General features: G+C 45.4%; 1 protein-coding gene and 1 long non-coding RNA gene across 2 annotated transcripts in view; one reads left to right on the top strand and one right to left on the bottom strand.

The window, feature by feature from the left end:
- The window catches only part of COL4A1 (collagen type IV alpha 1 chain), a 149,282-nt gene that overhangs the window by 19,893 nt on the left and 110,431 nt on the right, over window positions 1-18,958 (top strand). The window lies entirely within an intron of this gene.
- LOC309616075 overlaps window positions 1,713-18,958 on the bottom strand; it is a 33,466-nt gene continuing 16,220 nt past the window's right edge. Inside the window, exons 2-3 of the long non-coding RNA XR_014237259.1 lie at window positions 18,743-18,833; window positions 1,713-18,652 (exon numbers count right to left, since the gene is read on the bottom strand). This is a non-coding gene — a long non-coding RNA (uncharacterized lncRNA). The remainder of the gene's footprint in view (window positions 18,653-18,742; window positions 18,834-18,958) is intronic.

The following is an 18,958-nucleotide window of genomic DNA, read 5'->3' as shown; positions in this document are numbered from 1 at the left end:
GGGTTGGAGGGGCAGACAGCCTGCGCGCCTCCTCCTAGGTGGGTGGCCTCTGGGGTGAGGGAAGATGCGAGATCAACAGCCCTTCAGCACGCCTTTCCCCACCCTCAGCCTGGAGTTTTCCAAATGCCACTCCTGAATTTTCTGGAGTTTTGACTTGTTTCCAGACTTGTTTCGAAGGAGAGCTTTGAACTAATGTAAAATATAAAGTGGGGTTCTTCCCAGAAACAAAGCCCGTGGGGCTCGGTCACGATGGGGTGAGCTCGGGGTCCAGTGGCTTGAGAGACAGTAGGAAGCACCCACTCTTCACCGTGGGCACCTGGAAAGAGGGAACATTTGAGAGGTTACTGCTGGGCTGGCCCCAGGCCAGGCCAGACTCCAGCTGTGCCAACTCGGTACCTAGTTTTCTGTGCCTGTGTGTCTCTCCCCTGCAACACAGAGGGGCCGCAGGTCCCGAGAGCTGAGGCTGTGGCCGCTTAACTTTCGGGGTCTGGGAGCAGAGCATCAGCCAGCTTCAGGGCCCCAGTGGGGTCACCAGGCTGCCGACCTGGCCCTCAGGGTCCTGGGATGAGCCTGGCCTGGACATCTGCCGTGTATCCCAGGCAGCTGGCTGTGACCCCTTGTCTGTGTTACTGTGACACCCTGTTTCTCTGGGGACTGTTCCTGCCTCCAGCCTCACTCAGGATGGATGTCCTGGGATGACCCCTTGATGTCTCTCCCGGTCCCCGCCGCTTCGCCCCAAACTCCCTGTGTCTCACCACTGTCACCCCCGGGGCAGGTCCCTTGCTGTCTGGGCCTGATGGCTGGTTGTCAGCACTTCCAGGTGCCGTCATTCCTTCTTTGCCCTCCGAGATCCCCTAGTCTGCCTTATGGCCCCTCCCCGCACCTGTCAGTTGTAAACACCTCCTGTGAATAAAGCAGACAGTGATCTGCCCCAGTCTGTCCTGCAGCGTTAGGTCCCCTTACCCTGCGTGTGCAGACACGGCCTCGGAGTCACCTCCACCCTTGCTTTGTTAACCTTCCTGCTCCCTGAGCATCTCTCGTTCAGTCATTCCTGTATCCGGGCCCTTCCCTCCTTCCATGGCCTCTCCAGACTCACTCTCACACATGCTGGGGATCAGTGTTGGCACCTTTGCCTTCTGTGCAGTAAGAGGCTGGGGTTCCATTCACACACAGAGCATCTAGCACAAGACCTGGATAGAGGATGCGACCAACGAATGGTAGCTTCAATCAACTGCTCTTTTAGTAGCAGCTGTAGCAGCAAGAGGATTAGCAGATGTATCGGTAGATGTATTAGTAGTAGTAACAGTGGTAGTAGTCTTAGCAGATGTAGTAGTAGCAGCAGCAGCAGTAGCAGATGTGCTATTATTATTAGAAGTAGCATTAGTAGTATTAGCAGATGTGGTAGTAGCAGCAGCAGGAGTATCTGTAGATGTACTAGTAACATCAGCAGGTGTAGTAGAAGTAGCAGCAGTAGTGCCTGTAGATGTAGTAGTAGTAGTAGATGTACTAGTAGTAGCAGCGGCAGCAGCAGGAGTACCTGTAGGTGTAGTAGTAGCGGTAGATGTATTAGTAGTAGTAGTAGTAGATGTATTAGCATCTGCAGATGTAGTGGTGGTATCAGTAGTATTACAGATGTACTGTTAGCATCAGCAGGTGTAGCAGCGGCAGCAGGAGACGCAGTAGTAGCGTCTCCTGTACCTGTAGACGCAGTAGTATGTGTAGATGCAGTAGTAGTGGTAGATGTATTAGTAGTAGTAGTAGATGTATTAGCATCTGCAGATGTAGTGGTGGTATCAGTAGTATTAGCAGATGTACTGTTAGCATTAGCAGGTGTAGCAGCAGCAGCAGGAGACGCAGTAGTAGTGTCTCCTGTACCTGTAGACGCAGTAGTATGTGTAGACGCAGTAGTAGCGGTAGATGTATTAGTAGTAGTAGTAGAGGTATTAGCATCTGCAGATGTAGTGGTGGTATCAGTAGTATTAGCAGATGTACTGTTAGCATCAGCAGGTGTAACAGCGGCAGCAGCAGGAGTACCTGCAGACACAGTAGTAGCAGTAGATGTATTAGTAGTAGTAGTAGATGTATTAGCATCTGCAGATGTAGTAGTGGTATCAGTAGTACTAGTAGATGTACTGTTAGCATCGGCAGGTGTAGCAGCGGCAGCAGGAGTAGTACCTATAGACGCAGTAGTAGCGGTAGATGTATTAGTAGTAGCAGTAGATGTATTAGCATCTGCAGATGTAGTAGTGGTATCAGTAGTATTAGCAGATGTACTATTAGCATCGGCAGGTGTCCCAGGAGACACTCACAAGGCACGTAGCCCGCTGCAGATCAAACACTTGCATGCGGTACTATTTAAGACTTTAAATCAATTCATGTCTCTATGCCTGGAGGTGAGTGACGCCTCAGGACCCTGGAGGGCACCTGGAACTAATCAGGGTCACCTCTGGTGTTTGAAACGTGGAGAGGGGTAGGGAGGCTGGAGGTGGGTGATGCTCTTATCTTCAGAAAAGAGCACAAGACAGAACTCCAGAAATCACACGCCAGTGAACTTCACGCGGATGGTCATGTTCCCAGAGGGAGTTTTCAGCAGGAAGCTCGTGAGCGCTGCGTGTGGTCCCCAGAAGCCAGCGCAGACGCACCTGCGCCTGCGTACCCAGTGGTCCTGCTTTTGGCAGGTGCGCCACGCGTGACCCGTGAGGTCAGGTGCACACCCTGGGGCAGTCTGCCCTGCTAGGAGAAGCACAGCCCTCCTAGGTGATCTTGGGCAAGGCCTTGGAATTCATCCCAATTCAGAGCCCCCAGTAGCTGCCTTTGACTGGCAGGAATTGACATTTGAGATGAAACCTACTTGCCATCATCTATCTAGTGGATTTGCGTTGGAAAAGAGCACAGGGCCATGTGGACCCGGGCTGGGAAGCGGGGAAGATGGCGTTTAGGAGGCTCGGTGAACAGTTTAGGATGCGCGGCGGGAGGTGGAGAGCGGTAATACTCAAAAGAGGAAAGAAGCATCGGCGGGACTCACTTGTTGCCTGTGAGGCACATGGAGGGAATGGAGGGCTTTTTACCAGCACGTGATGGGAAATGACACAACTGGTGGATTGGTAAACTGCTGTGACACAAGACAATAAGAAAAGTCCCTTATTTTACGGAAGTTTTTTGGCTGAAAGTAACTAAATGTTCCAGACAGTAGAGGTTTGTATGTTGCACTTCACTCTGCTGGAGAACACTGTGATTTGGGTTTACCCAGATCTTGACTTGCTAGTCTTCTTGACTGATGTACAGATCTTTGATAAAATTGAGTTTCCCTATGAACCCACACGTTAGAAATAGAGGCCGCCTCCTGTTTTTTGAAACCTCACTCTCAGTATCACAGCAGATAAGCACTGACGCTTCTGCTTCATCGCCATTTCTGAATAATCTGCTTGTTTTCAGTCTACTGCTAATCTGCTGTTTCCTTTGGTCGTTCTCAAGGGGCTAAAGGATTAACTAATGTTAATAAAACATTTTGAAATAATGTCATAAATTGAGCTTCCAGGAGCACAGAGTACTTTTTGGAAAGTTGAAAAATGCTCCGCGTTTCTGTTTCTCACGTTTTGTTTGGAAAGATAGTAATTCCAGCTGTAGGAGACAGGGTAACCCTTCCTAGAGCCTTGTCATGACATGACAATATTGCCTTTCACAGCTGTTATCCCAGGAGAAGGAGTCCAGGGAGAGTATCTTACATATTTGGTGGCCACACAGACCACTTGATGTTGTCAGAGGCATTGGCGAGGTCCCTGGCTGAAGGATATTCTGTTTACTGGAAAAGTTCGATGCTGGAGAGTTGTTTTTACATCCAAGCGGTTAAAAAAAATGGGATGCTTAGCTGGGGAGGGAGAAAAAGCCCTTCTTTTTTTACTGATCCAAAAGAATTGGGTCATTCCTGAAGCAAACAATGTTTAATGTAGCAATCTAAACAGATAATTATATTGGGCAGAGAGAGAATAGAAGAGAGCAAAACCTTCAGCTGGATATTTTGGCCATATTTTATAGAGTATATTTATTAAAGAAAAGAATATGAGAAAAACTATATCTTATAAAGGAAGGGAATTCACCTGTAGGTTTATGTTTAAGTATTGTCGACATGATTCCAAGTTCTCAGGATAGGACAGGGATGAGAGAGGCCCATTAGGCTAACTGGAAAGTGCATTTTGAGAGGTAACTTTTTTTTTTTTTTTAAAGTCAACACACCAAATTTAGTTCTGCAGATGTAGGGGTGGGATGGGTCTCTGTCTACAGAGGTGTGATATGTCAAGACCATGCCATGGGAGATAATAAGCCAAAGCAAACTCATTATTTGTGAGCAAGAAATTGAAGATTCTTGGTTTTACTGTATAATTCATTTTTAGAATATTTTCCCTCGTAATACAAGCATGCAATTGTATTCCTTTTCAATAGCATAATGGTGACTTTGTGATGCATTCATGAGAATTACGAAGTTTGGAATGTGACTTTTATTTTAAGATTTTGAGGGAACTCCTAAAGGCATTTCACTTTTGACCTTTACGTGAAATTTGTGGTTGACCATTGCTGGGTAAGGGGCACCAAGTGTGCATTTTTGCTGTGTCTGAAAGTTTGGCTGTATCGGACAGCAAGGCATGGAATGAACGTGTAGCAAGTTTGCCTGCTGTTTGTTTGTTGAACATATTCACATGTTCAGTTCTTTTAAAATTGAGCTTTAAAAAACAGAGTTATTTATACCTGGCAAAGTTTATCATTTAGTAACGGATTCATAAATAAAAATGAGCTCCAACTTACAAGGGAAAATTGCCAATAGGAACAGAAAATATTAATAAAGAAGAGAAAGACAGGGAAGGGATAGCAGAAAGGGAGATCCAAAGACAATTATGTAATGTGCAGAAACTAGAATTGGCAGACACTACAGCAGGAGCATGATGGAAGTTCTTTCGGGGAACCTGGCAGCTGGGGGCAGGACTTGGGCAAAGACAGTGGGCACAGCCAGCAAGGGTGGTACAGCCTTCTCGGTGACAGCCCAGGCGAGATATGCAAACGGGAGATTGGTTGAACAATAATGCAAAGAGAGTTAGTGGTTGAGAATGAAAGAGTAGTCTGAAATGGCACTGGCTAGAAAGATGAACAACAGTAGCAAAATTACATGTATGAAGTCTTAGGGGGGAACACTCCCTGAAGGAATCACGCTAAACACTCTAAGGTGGCTGGTGCCGGGGGCTAGGAAGTGCCTGCAAGACGAGGCCCATGTAGTAAGAGATTGGCATGTTTTGGTTTCCTCCTGTGACCTACTGGTGTGTATGTGGCCCTTGGAACCCCCAAGAGAATCAGTTGAATGTGTCTTGCATAAATTCAAGAGATGAGGAACTGAGTTACATGGTTTGCACCCTCAAGGAACTGATGATCTATCTGGAAATGTGAGTTGTTTCAGTGATGTCACAATATCTCAACATGAGGATTGTAGGAGTTCAGTGAATGAGCCCATTTTGTGGGGAGGAGCAGGAGGCATCCCGGCGAAGGGTGAGAAGTGTGGGGTTGAAGTCTAGAGGTGGAGCGTACAGTCTGGGAGTGAACTCAGGAAAGCCTCGCCTTCTGTGGTGAAAGGTGATTGACAAAGGAAAAATATATCAAATATACAGGGAGACATAGTTTCATAAGGAAAGGGGGCTTCCCTGTATCTGAGAAAGTGTTGGTTAGGAAAATGGCAAGAAATGCAAATGAAGTGAAACATTTAAAAACATTAAAGCAGTAGGAAGACTGACAGTACCTGTTGCCCCATTTGAAATACTTTGTATATAGGGTTGGAGCAGTGCAGGTAAAGTGCGTGGTTCACTGCTTTGACTCGGAAAAAGTATGGAAGGAGGAAAAGCCACATGGTGATCGTCCTGCTGGCAGGAATGACAGAAACCAGTGTGCTAGTTGGTCCAAAATGGTGCAAAAAAAAGGGACTTCCCTGGCGGTCCAGTGGCGGTCCACTTGGCTTTCCAATGCAGAGGGTGTGGGTTCGATCCCTGGTTGGGGAGCTAAGATCCCACATTCCTTGCAGCCAAAAAACCAAAACATAAAACAGAAGCAATATTGTAACAAATTCGATAAAGACTTTAAAAAATGGTCCACATCAAAAAAAAAAACACAACAAAATGTTGCAAAAAGAAGAAGAAATCAGACACAAGAATAATGAGTACAGATAATATGCTAGCAGAAAGGAGATTTTTAAAGGACTAGGTTGGATGGGAGTGAAAGGAAAGGGAAACAAGTGGAAATGGAGGAGAATGAAATAACTTCTGCACAAGAGGAAAATAAAGAGAAGTGGAATTTGGAAACACAAGTAACCATCTGAGAGGTAGAAAGTGTAACTTGTATCTTGGTGAAAGAAAATTTTCTTTTCTTGGTACAAAAAGGGTTGGCTGCTTGATCTTTGTATTAGTTTGGGCAGCTGTATCAAGATACCATAGACCATGTGGCTTATAAACAGAATTTATTTCTCATAGTCCCGGAAGCTGGGAAGTCCACAATCAAAGTACCTGCAGATTCCATGTCTGTTGAAGGCTGGCTTCCTGGTCCATAGACAGCCGTCTTCTGGCTGTGTCCTCACATGGCAGAAGGGGTGAGGGAGCTCTCTGGGGTCCCTTTCATAAGGGCACTACTCCCATTCATGGGGGCTCCACCCTCATGACCTCATCACCTCCCAAGTACCCCCCTCCCCAGTACCATTGCATGGGGGGTTAGGATGCAAACATATGAATTTGGAGGAGCATGGACATAAACATTGTCTACAGCAATTTTATAAAATAATTTACGGTTTTATTCTTAAAAACAAGTTTTATTGGAATCGTATCATTATTGAAGCCAGATAACAAGATATTTGTGAGAATGTAATTACAAAAAGTCATAGAGGAACATGTGGGTTCAAATCCCGTTGCTTAGAAAAGAAGAGCTGAAGGCTGTTGGATGGTAGTCATGGGTAGCGGGGGGTTGGGGGGGGGGAGGGATGTGGTTTTCAGAACACTCCTGGATTAAAGGAAGCCCTTTTATAGGACAGGACATGATTTGGGGTTGAGAAAAGGAAAAAAAAAACAAAACACCAGGATGCCTCAGAGCTTCTGAAACATATAACGCACAGCAAATGTGTAGCCAACATTCCCAAATGGATCTGCAGATTGAGAAAGGGATAGTGTCAAGGGTGGTGGCTGGAAAAAGAATTTCCATCAGCTGCAACCCTATCTGATGCCCTGACAACCTTCCTCCCACTTAAAGTCCAAAAAATACGTAGGAAATAAAAGAGAGGAAATGACCACGAAGAAATCAGTTATGATACCAACCAGAAGTGTATTTGTTGAACATTTACTATGTGCAGAAAATGGATATCCTTTAGGAGGAAAACCTTTTTAAGAAGACTTTGAAGTCCGTACACAGTACTTTGTGGGTACACATTGGGTGGATAAAATGCAGAACAAGTGGGTGAACGGATGGGAGAGGAAAAATCTGCAGAGCAATTTCATAAAGCTCTTCTAGTGAGTCCAGCATCTTATATGAAGCATAAGGCTTTCAAATTGTGGACACATGTGCAGATCTGTTCAGATACCAGATTATAAAAATAAAATCAAGTTGATAAGGACAGGAAGGGAGAGGGAATAAGAAAGTAAAGGGAAGGAAGATCTCAGATAGGCTCCTAAAAATTCTGTGAATAAATTCTGGAAAAAGCTAAGTGGAAAATAGGATCTGAAAGAAGGTGGGGAGAATCTAAAACCCCTGACATGTAGGCACTTTACCTTTTCATAGAATTTAATGCCTGTTCTTCATTGCACCATCATTTATATCCAGCTACCATGACAGTAAGTGGCTCTTGAAACGTATTCTTAAGATCTTCTCAATTATTGGGAGAAAAATATTATTTGAATTAGTTAACATATGTACTCTGTGGAGGGGGATGGAAATAAGAAAACTAGAATTCCACTTGTGATAGTTGTAAAAGGAAAACAAAGGCAGGGTAAGCCTGGAGGAATTTAAAAAAAAATTTCCATCGAATGCACTCATGCTAGGATGAGTTACCATACTGATAAAGAGAAATAGTAATAGTGTTTAAAGTTTGAAAAAGAAGATTGTCATGGAGAGAGAGTGAGTGCTAACAATTTTAAAAGATGATGTGGGAATTAAGGGGAAATGAAACCAAATGGATGCTGAGAAATCTCAAGAAAATAAAATTGCTAGGTTGAAGTTAGGGGGAACTTTAACTTACTCAACATGGAAGACTTAGGTCAAGGAAATGATGAAGGAGGAAAGGACAAAGCCTGTCAAAGGGCCAAATGTGCAAGGATGGCATGAATCACCCAGAGCAAAAAGGAGCTAAAAGGCTCCAGTTGTTTGAGAACAGAGCACAGACTCTGGCGTGTGGGGCGTTGGTACCCTGCACAATTGAGGAAAAAAGACGTTTGTGCATGTGGTTCCGGTACCCTGGTCCCCAAGTTACCATGGTAACTTCACAGGAGGGATTATTATACAAATGACCTTGAAGTTCCTGATAAAAAGCTGTTCAGAAAAGATGAGTCATCATATCAGAAATTTCAGGCAAAGACAGATTGGAGAAAATAAAAAATAATGTAGAAGAAAGAATGATGTATGTCAGTGGCTAGCTTTTAAATGATACGTTCATTATGTGATATTTCAGAGAAATGGCTAATTAGCCAAAAGTGAAATGTGTTGGCATTGATCATATGGGGAGACTAGCATGGCAGTTCCTTAAAGATGCTTTATTGCCTTGGAATGTGGCTCCAGGAGAACCTTCCCATAAACACATGTTCGGATTGATTGGAATGAAAATTTCTATCATTTAAGCTCAATTAGAACCCTGTTAATTGATGACCTAGCCTGGAGGTGATTAAGTAAACAGCCGGCATTGGGATGGAACCCACCACACCCCAGCAAAAGGAGCCCAATACGGTCCTGCTTTTAAGAGTCTAGAAAGGAGATGGAATCCTACAGTCTCAATTTGAAAATATCTATTCAAAACATTCTAGACTATGGTGCAGGCCAAACAAGACATCTACTGGCTTGTCCAGCCCGTGGGCACTAGTCTGCCATCTCTGATCCCAAATGAAAGCCCTGGGTATCTTTCCACAGTAGGGCTTTGCGCTGTGCTGTGTGGATTACACATATTACACACGTAGTATGGTGAATACTAATTAAAGCTGAGAATCAATTATTAACACAATACATATTATAATATAATAGAACATATATATTACTGTATTAATTAGTTACTGTCTATGCTGTTTGGGGTTATCTTGTGTTAAACATCATGTGAACATTTCAAAACCTCCCAAACAACCTGGATAAAAGTGTTTGGGGTGTGTCGGTGCCTCGGCAGAGAGGGGGCCTTTGGCAGTACAAGGAAGTACAGTCGAAGGCCAGTATGTGCTCCCCAGGGGGCCGAGAGGAGGCTTGTCAACATCTGTGGTAATTTACTGAATTAGGGCTCTGGAAGAAAACGACAAAACACTTGGGTCAACAAAAAACAACCATACAGATGTTTTACTAAACTCTCTTCAACTGTTTCACAATTTAGAGTCATATATATGCAGTGTGCTTTTATGTAGCTCTGGTGTACAGAGGGGAAACATTTGAAGGGTAAACTAGAAAATACAGTTCATCCCAAGAGAAGAAGGTTCCATATCTACTTGAAGATGTTTTGGAATTAAAACAATGACTAAAAATTATCTTGGAATCGTTTTTATTCTTGTTCCCCATCTATACACACACACACACACACACACACACACACATCTATACATGGACATCTAAATCTTATATAGGTATGTATATTTCTGCTCTGAAGGATTCAGTATTTCCTATTTTCTCAGTGTTTGTATTAGTCAGGGTTCTCCAGAGAAACAGAACTAAAAGGATATACAGAGAGATGTATATTAGATAAATACAGATAGATGGATCCTTTAGGAACTGGCTCACACGGTTGCCAAGACCAAGAAGTCCCCCGATTTGCCATCTGCAGGCTGGAGCACAGGAAGGCTGTGTGTAATTCAGATGGAGTTGGAAGGCCTGACATCCAGTGGGGCTGTAGGTTCTAGTCTGCGTCCAGAAGCCCAAGGACCAGGAGTGCCAGAGGCTGTCATAGGGCAGGAGAAGACAGATGTCTTAGCTCAGGCAGACAGAGCCAGTTTGCCCTTCCTCTGCCTTTTTGTTCAATTCAGACCCTCAACTGATTGGGTGATGCCCACCTGCACTGGGGAGGTGGTCTGCTTTACTCAGTTTACGGGTTCAAATGCTAATTTCTTCCAGAGACTCCCTCACAGACTTACCCAGCAATAATGTTTTACCAGCTGTCTGGGCACCCCTTCAAATTGATACATGGAATTACCCATCACAGTGTTTTTAATGTGATTTTAGATCATAATTGGGTCGATTCATGCCTGGAGCACAGAGATACGCCCGTATCTGTTCTGGCTCTTTCTACGTTATTGAGAGAAAGGCAGCAGACCCCAGTCTGTGTCTCTTCCTACAAACATAAATAGACAAGAAGGTCCCATCGCAAATCCTTGGCAAGATGAAAGTTTCAAAGTGATGGGGGCCCATGCTGGCTGGGTCTGTCCTAGACCACTTTTCTCAGGGACCAGCGGGAAGTTTTGGAATAAGAAGTGGGATGGCAGGATTCTACCTGATGTTCATGGCCTAGGAAGTGGCTGGAAGCTTTCTCAGAAAAGCTGGCTGTTCACAGTCAGCTGGACTCTAAAATATTTGGTCATCTTTCTCAGAGGGTGCGTGGCAATTACGGCTGCTAGCAAGGATTTCTGGAACAGAGTGGGCATTTCGTCCCTGCTGTTGAGGTTCTGGAAACATTTGGAAGGAAAGATCCCCCCATTCTCCTCCATCTGTTGCCATGGTTTGCAGTCCTGCTCCGATTGAAATTTGAGCTGCGTGCATGAGAGAAGAAAAGCTTAGACCTTTCCCACCATGTTCATGCTTCACTGTAGCAATTAGCAGATGATAATGTAATTTTTTGTTACCACTTTTCTTATTCTCCCCATTCAGTTTTATGTTCACTGATGACAGGGCTTAGTATTTTCCTGTTTATCCCTAGCACTTAGTGCAATATTTTGTTCAGTATTCACTGAACGAATAAGCAAATGCATAATTAAAACAGTTGTAACAGTGAATTTTTCAATAAAAATTTATTTTTAATTTGGCCTGGCCCAAAGCTTATTGGTCTTTCTGCCTTCCAATATAACAATTTTTAAGCTTATTGAAAAGTTAAGGGAAATGGGATCATTTAGTGCATTATACTGTAATCGAATGTCCAGATTTTGTCTCTCTTAAATGACTGATGAGTTTCTGTAGCATGATAAGTTTCAGCCTCACTCGACTCTTTAAAAAGAGGATCCACGTGTATGCGGTATTGATGGATGCTGGGGTCAGTTTGATTGCGCATCCCAACTTCGAACCCAGAAGGTGCGGTTTGACAGACCTCACACTCACTTTCAATCCCTGGTGTCTGTTATTTTAGGAAAAAAAAAAAAAAGGAGAAGAAAAATTGTATGTCTTTAGCTTTTCTATGTAACTCAGTTGCATGTGACAATTTAAAACCATTTTTCCAAAGAAGCAGTTAACTCTGGGAACTGAGTTTATAATCGAACAGAAGTTTGGTTTATATACCTCGCCTTAAAGAAATGATCTTTTGAAGACTTCAGAGTTTTTATGGGCTGGTCTTTAAACTGAGGCCTTGAGGCAAGGGAGCAGAGGTGGGTTTAAAACAACTTTTGCTTGCTGATTCTATTAATTATTCAATAGCTATTTATTGAGCACCTAGCAGGGATTTCAAGTTGGTGAGAAAGCTTGTTATCTTCGAAGTGCTGTGGATGGAGCTCCAGAATGTACTCAGCAGCTAACAAGGTGTTTTGAGACACATCGTGTCATTTCACTGATTATCAAGGCAAACCCACAATAGACTTCTAGGTCCTTCTAAATATACATCTCCTGGTAGCTGGGACCTCGTCAACCTCAACCCTCCATTCTAGTACTTAAACAATGGTGGCAGCAGGAGTAGGGGTTAAGTGGACATCTGTTGAGATCATAAATGAGTGAGTGATGAACTGAACCAATAATACCCCAAAGACCTGAAAGTTAGGATCTCAAAATGCTTGTTCTCTGGGTCTAGTTCAGGCAGCTGTTTACTAACTTCATGCTTAAGATTTTGAAAATCTTAACTATGCTTATCTAAAATTTTGTCAACACACACACATTTTTCTTGAAGGAAGGAGAAAAGCAAAGAGAGGTTTCACTTTGCTTTAGGTTTCCCTTTATGCATTGTCAGCACAGAGAGATGATATTTGAGGTCAGATACCACACCCGTGGCACACCCGTGGCTGATCTGAGCACCCACATGTGCTTGGCGTGTCCAGGGATTGCTCTTGAGTTTGGAGAGTGTATTTGTTTCACAACTTGAAGTCCAAAATGTGCTGTGAGAAAGAAGCCTTTTCAGAAAAGGCAGTTAGCATTCCACTTTCGTCTTGCGTTTAATGCAGGACATGTGTTCCAGGCTCTCGTTCTCCCCTTCCCCCCAGCCCTGAGTCAGCCTTCCTCCTAAGAGTTCTGGCTCCTTTCCTTGAAGAGCGGTGCTTAGAAGCCAAGATGTGGGAGCTCGGTGTGCACATTGCTACTGTGCTGTCATTGCTTCTAGACTTCCCAGTGGTGCAGTCAGTGGTCACCATTCCAGAAGTGGACATTTCCAATAAGGGCACAGTTTCTGCCAGTGTCACCTGCCGTGTCATATATGTGTCTCCCCGGGAGGCCGTGTGGAGTGGTGGAAACAACTGGGTGTGGATGTCTCACCTCTTACCCGCCTAGAGCCTCAGTTTCTTCCTGTGTGAAGTGGGGCTGTTAAATGACCGTTCCCTGGCTGTAGTGGACGCTGGGTGAGATGATACAGCTCTCACTTTCTGACTCATTTGCATCCTAGCCTCAGGGGATTTATGGCAAAGTTGATGCTTCTACCACTGTTTTGCCGGTTTTGATGTTATCTTCTTAATTGTTCCGTATTTTTTCATGTTATTCTTCCTCATAATCTAAGACATTTTGAGAGGAGAATTGCATTGCTATTAATGAAAAATGATTTTAAAGGGGAAATACTTAATGTACTCTTAGTGAGTAGGGCGGGATGACCACAGATCTGTTTCTGGCAGGTTTGTCTTTCTATTGGTTCTCTATCTCTGCTATCTCTGTAGAGAAGAGGGACCATTTTCAGCTCCGAAGCTGATCTCATCCACCTTTCTAGCGGCTTCACAATCGCTCCCACAATCCAGGTGAATTGCAGCCACATCTGGCCCATTCAGGTCAAGTATTTTAACCCCAAACCAACAAGCAGCTGTGTGGGAGGCCGGAAGCGGAACACTGTTGTCCTTTAGCAGGTCGGGTTTCATTCTGGCATCTCCCAGAATTAGGTCACAGCTTTCCGGCTGTTGGAGCACTTATGCATTTCTGGCTTTACAATGCCAGTTTCCCACTGATATTTTAGGTATTTTACTATGTATGTGAGATGGTAGGACCCTTCCACCTAGCCTAGGAATTTAAGGTGGTTCTTTTCTTTCTGTTTTGGACCCTGAAATATGATCTTTATGGTGCAGTTGATTCAGAAACTCCCCCAAAGGCCCCTGGAGGTTGGTGTCATCCAGTAAAGCTGATTGGGACGTGCTGGGACCTGCAGCTAGCTGGCGCTCACCCTGCAGGGCTTGGGGCTGCCCTTGGTCTGTATGTCCCATCAGATGTCATGATACGATGGCATGTGTCTGGGAGTTGTGGCCAGTCCTTGTGGATAGACACAGCCGAATGTCTAGTGTGTTCCAGAAGCTACCTTTACCTTTATGATTTCTGAATTGTTTCTGACGCTGGTCATCATAAATTCATAAACTAAATGTAAAATAAGGGAACTAACTGCTATTTTCTTAACTCCAAATGCACTTCATTTTCTAGATTCTGTATTGACTTAATACCTGGGAACTATAGGCCCAACCTATCAGCATTATTCAAAGTCCTTTTATGACAGTTTCCCCCCTATACTACAGGAAAAATATATAGGCTCTGCTGATCTTGTAAAGGTTTTTAGTTTGGTTATTCTAGTTTCCCATATTACTAAAATGTCTCATAAATAAGGGTTTGTTTTTTTTTTTTTGCATATGCTTTGAGCACTGGAGGACAGAAAAGTCCTATTTTTCTGACATCAGGGAATGAGTTCTTTTTCTGGATATGAGCTAATTTTCTGAAGCTTTTCTTAAAGTGCTACAATAATTAAAAAAATTTTAGCCACCAGTGCCTTTACTAAAATAACTTATGCACAATCCTTTCTTAATAGAGCACACTCTCCATATCACTGAACCTTTTCTGTGACTCAGGCCTTCTGGGCCAGCCTCACAGCTGCTGTGCCCCCTGAGGTGGGTCCCTGGGTGTGCGAAGGTGTGGCTCCTGTGCTAAGTGACCACACACTGCTGGGCTGTCAGAGGTGCTAATTCTGCTTTCCTCTCCCTTGAGATCACTTTCCATTTCCCACTGCTTCAAACAAGTTCCCTCCTCTTTGACTTTAACCCGCCCTCCACTGGAGGAGAAGCAAAAGGAAGATTTGTTGAGCCTCCCACATGCCAGGTGTGTTTTCAGTAAGTCATCTTATTTAATTGTCCCAATTCTCTTAAGAGGTCGGGATTCTTCCCATTTTCACTCCAAGAGTGCTGGAGTTCAGAGAGGTTAAGTAACTTGGCCAGTTATGCACAGCCGATATTTAACTGAGTCTGTGAGACTCAAAATCATTTTTCCTTGGCCACACCGCACTGAACTCTTTAGGGCAGGTCCAACATCGGTCATCCTTCAATTCAACACGTCTTTGTGAAGTGCTCACTTGACTTGGCGAGGATGCCCGCCTCCTTCCTAAGGAGATCTCGTCACGTCAATTCTTCCCCTGCTCATCCCACTCTGCCCCCCTCCCTGCCCGAACAGTCCCTGTCATCTTCTGCATGCTGTGTCAAGTCCAAGCTCTTAAGCCTGGACCTTCGGGCTTCAAGGTCATCACAGGTGCTGGAGAGCCCTTTGTATGTAGTTCACCCGCTCTGTCCTGTGGAGGTTGGCGGTGCGTGTACCTGGAATGAGGTCACAGTCAGCACCTGCCCTCTGCCCTACCATGCAGGTGTCTCTGTATGGTCACCAGGGCCAGCTACTGTGTCTTATATGGTCAGCATTTGGAAGCAGTCGTTTGAACTTTTCTCCTGGCATCAGATGTATGAACTTTGTGACAGGCGCTTTCCAGGGCATTTAGGTGTTTTGTTGTTTTGTTTTTGGCATCTGTGGTCCAGGTGCTGAGCATGTGTCAAGCCTGACCCAGCGATAATGGATACTTTTTTCTATGGACGATCTTTAAGTAGCTTAAGATCCTGAGCTAATACATATTGCCCTAAGTGTTTTACAGGGCGATTTATGTTTTCATCAAATGGCTATTATCTGTCTTATTTTGAACCAATTCCAGTGCTATGACTTGGGGAACCATTGAAATCTGAAAATGTGAAATACTGCAAACTCTATGCTAACCATTATCTACTCCTTGCTAATTGAGCTCCATTGCTTTCATGCTTTAGCTGTAGATCAGTTTTCTTTGTCTCAGTGCTGCTTAAACGTGTGTCACTGCAAACCTGGAGAGCAAGGAGCTGGCTTCTTTTGCTGGTGCCAGGGAGAGAGCCTAGGGACCGATAAGGACCACTCCAGAGAAAGCTGGCTGCAGGCGCAGAGGTGCTTTGGAAGAATTCCTCAAGTGCTTCTGTTTTCCTAACAGAAGATGCACGAGACAGCACGGGAGCACTCAGATTACAGCCGTGTCATTCAGGAAGCATTTAAGAAAGAAAAAACGCATCCATCTTTATGCTGCAGGTGTTGCCAGAGCTTGTAGTCAGGAGGATCCTTTCACGTTGGGAATCCCTAACGACCTGAGCGACCCTCTTTCCAAAGTCCTCCCTCTGTCCCCCTCTGAGATGCTGAAGTGCCGTGGCTCCACCCCCCATCTCTCTGCAAACCTGTGAGCTGGGACACGAGTCATCCTCCCCCCTCATCCCCCGCGTGCACGTCCACCCCCCCCCGCCGGGAGGGCTCACTGGACATCAGATACTCGAGGTCCTCGGCACCGCAGTGGATGGTAGGGAAGCCACCTCGCCCGCTGGGTGACCGGAAAGCCTTTCTCCCGCAGACACATTGTGTCATTTGTGCCCTCGTCAGCAGCCACTGCCCTCGCTGCGAGGCTTTCTTTGTGGCTAATCCCGAGCTGCTCACAGCGGCGTGCTTGCCATTTGGTGCGCTGTTCGCCGGTGGAATGCAGCCCTGCCGCCGTGCACCCTTTTCAGAATTATGGGTTTCCTTTCCAATTTTCTAATATGTCTTCATCCTACTTAAAAAAGACTTTTTTACTAAAAAATTTAAACAGAGAAAATTGCAAGGATGGTCAAAATTAACTCCTGAATACTTTGCAACTAGATTCATCCATTGTTTACATCTTCCCACGTTCGTGTTTTCTCTCTCTTTCTCCAAATTGTTACGACTGTTACTTTTTGCTGAGCTATTTGAGTGCAAGTTGTAGAAGTCACCCCCTTAGCCCCTGATCACATCAGCCTTATATCCAAGAATAAGGGCATTCTTCCACTTAAATGTAGTATATTTATTAAATTCAGGAAATTTAACAGTGTTACAATTCTGTAACCAATATCCTGTCCATCTTCAAATTTTGTCAATTAACCAATACTGTCCTTCGTCGCTATTTCCCATGGCCAGTGTCCCGTTCAGGGTGACACATGCATTCAGTGTCAGTTAAATGTTTTCTGATCCACATGCCACTCAGGGACCACGTTCCCATTAGCACGACCCCCAGGCTGGCTTGGGGGGGATCCGGGGGTTGATGGCTTTGTCTTGCTTTTCGTGCAGCAGGATTCAAGGTGACAGGGACGGGTGTGCGCAGGCAGCTGGCCATGATGTGTCCACCGCACAGCGCAGAGAAAGTCGACTCAACATCTGAGTCCTTGAGCGCTGCCTGGAGCTTGATGCTGTGTGGGTGCCGCAGCCTGTCAGGCTGTCCTCAGACTCCGCTGCAAAAGAGCTGAACCGGGAAGTAGCTTTCAGCCCTTTATCTGGGTGGCGATCTTTTGCTGTGTAGGATTTCCTCGCTGCAGGCCGGTGCATGGCTTCATTCGTTAGGCTATGCAGCAGTCCCTGCTCGGCTGCCGGCTCGGTCCCATCCTTGCTGTGTGCACTGCCAGGAACGTCACCCTCGGCGTCCGTCCCTCACCCCTCGGAGGTGGAGGTCCGGGACTGTCTCAGCGCCGAGGCCGGCCGATGGGTGGGCACACTTCTTGCACCCCCAGCGCAGTCCTGACAGGCGTGTCGGTTTCTGGGTTGACCCTCAGGAATCCCTGTGACGTCTTCAGACCCTGGTGTTCAGTCTAAATCTCCCTGGGGATAAAGGGTGGCTCTGGCTGAAATTGATTTAAAACGAACTGGTTCATTAACAGACACACATACGTCTATATATAAAATAGATAACCAACAAGGACCTACTGTACAGCACAGGGAACTCTGCTCATCTCTCTGTAATGACCTATATGGGAAAAGAATCTGAAAAAGAGTGCATATATGTATGTGTATAACTGAATCACTTCGCAGTACACCTGAAACTAACACAGCATTGTTAATCAACTCTACTCCAGTACAAAATAAAAATTACATTAAATTAAAAAAATAAAATAAAACGACTGGTGTAGCTCTCAGAACCCAAGATTGCTAGCAGGATAAAGTGCTGCAGAAATGCACACAGGAATTCAGAAAATAAGCCTTTCGGTTCACCTTATTTCCTTATAGGATGTGCAGGAAGGTAGAGGCCGCACACGGTCTGTCCCTGATTCCCGTTTCCCGAAAGCTGGCGATAGGGCCGTGTTGCCTGTGGTCACCTTTGTCAGGATCGGTGGCTGAGCTGTGCCCGTGTTATCAAACTAGGTTCCGCTGGCTCCCAGCCTCACTCTTTCTCGCCTGGGTGTGTGCTGCTCACGTGTCGGTCGCCGTGATCTTTGGGGAAGGCACAGACGTGCCTCACTTCTGAGCTCAGAATCTGAGTTGACAGCGGGGACCGTGACTGCACAACTTTGGTGAAGGACGTCACCGTCTCACCATCTGGCACTGGCTTAGCTCACCAGACCTTCTGTTTGGGGCGACTTTGACCCTCTTAGCTGTTTAGGACTCCTCCAGCCCTTTGTGGCTTTGCCGGTAGCCTCCAGTCGCCTGGGCAGGAGAAGGATGAAATATCCACGTGGAAAGTAAACCCTGTTTTATCACCATTGACTTCTCCCTCTCACCTTCCCGGGATTTTCTACCTTCCTAACTTTCATCTCGCTGAACGGAAATCAGGTCACACTTCACTCGCTCCCAGGTGACTTCAGTGTGAACTTGAAGCATCTGGAACGGAGCTGAGAACCCAGAAGGAGACGCCAAGCTCCCTGAGCCCTCAAGGTCAATGTCGGTGGACTTGGGCGCGAAGCCTGGTGCCTCCTTGCTTCTGGAGTGCTAGCTGTGCTTGGCAGGGCCAGCGTCTTGCACACGCTGGTTGCTTAGCCACTGACTAAGAGGGGAAGAAGAAAAGTCTATGAAGGCAGAGTAGGGACAACGGGAAAAGTGTAGAAAGGATATCCCAGAACTCAAGAGACCTTACCCCTAACCCACACCTGCCCCCAGGCTCGTCTGGTCCAGGATTCAGCAGCCCCTTAGCTGTAGCTCTGGAGGACCTTGACCCCTGTCAATGCCTGTGTAATGGGGGTGGGGGGGGAGGGAGGGAGGAGAGAGACAGGCAGAGAGAGAGGGAGAGAATTACACATTTGAATCAGTGGACAAAAGTAGTGTGTAAAGACAGTGTCCTTTATAAAAAATG

Source organism: Balaenoptera borealis (genome assembly GCF_965194805.1).
Source record: "Balaenoptera borealis genome assembly, chromosome: 18".
Classification (NCBI taxonomy): Eukaryota; Metazoa; Chordata; class Mammalia; order Artiodactyla; family Balaenopteridae; genus Balaenoptera; species Balaenoptera borealis.
The sequence above is the reverse complement of the archived record's forward strand: the minus strand, read 5'-3'. Positions and strand labels throughout refer to the sequence as shown.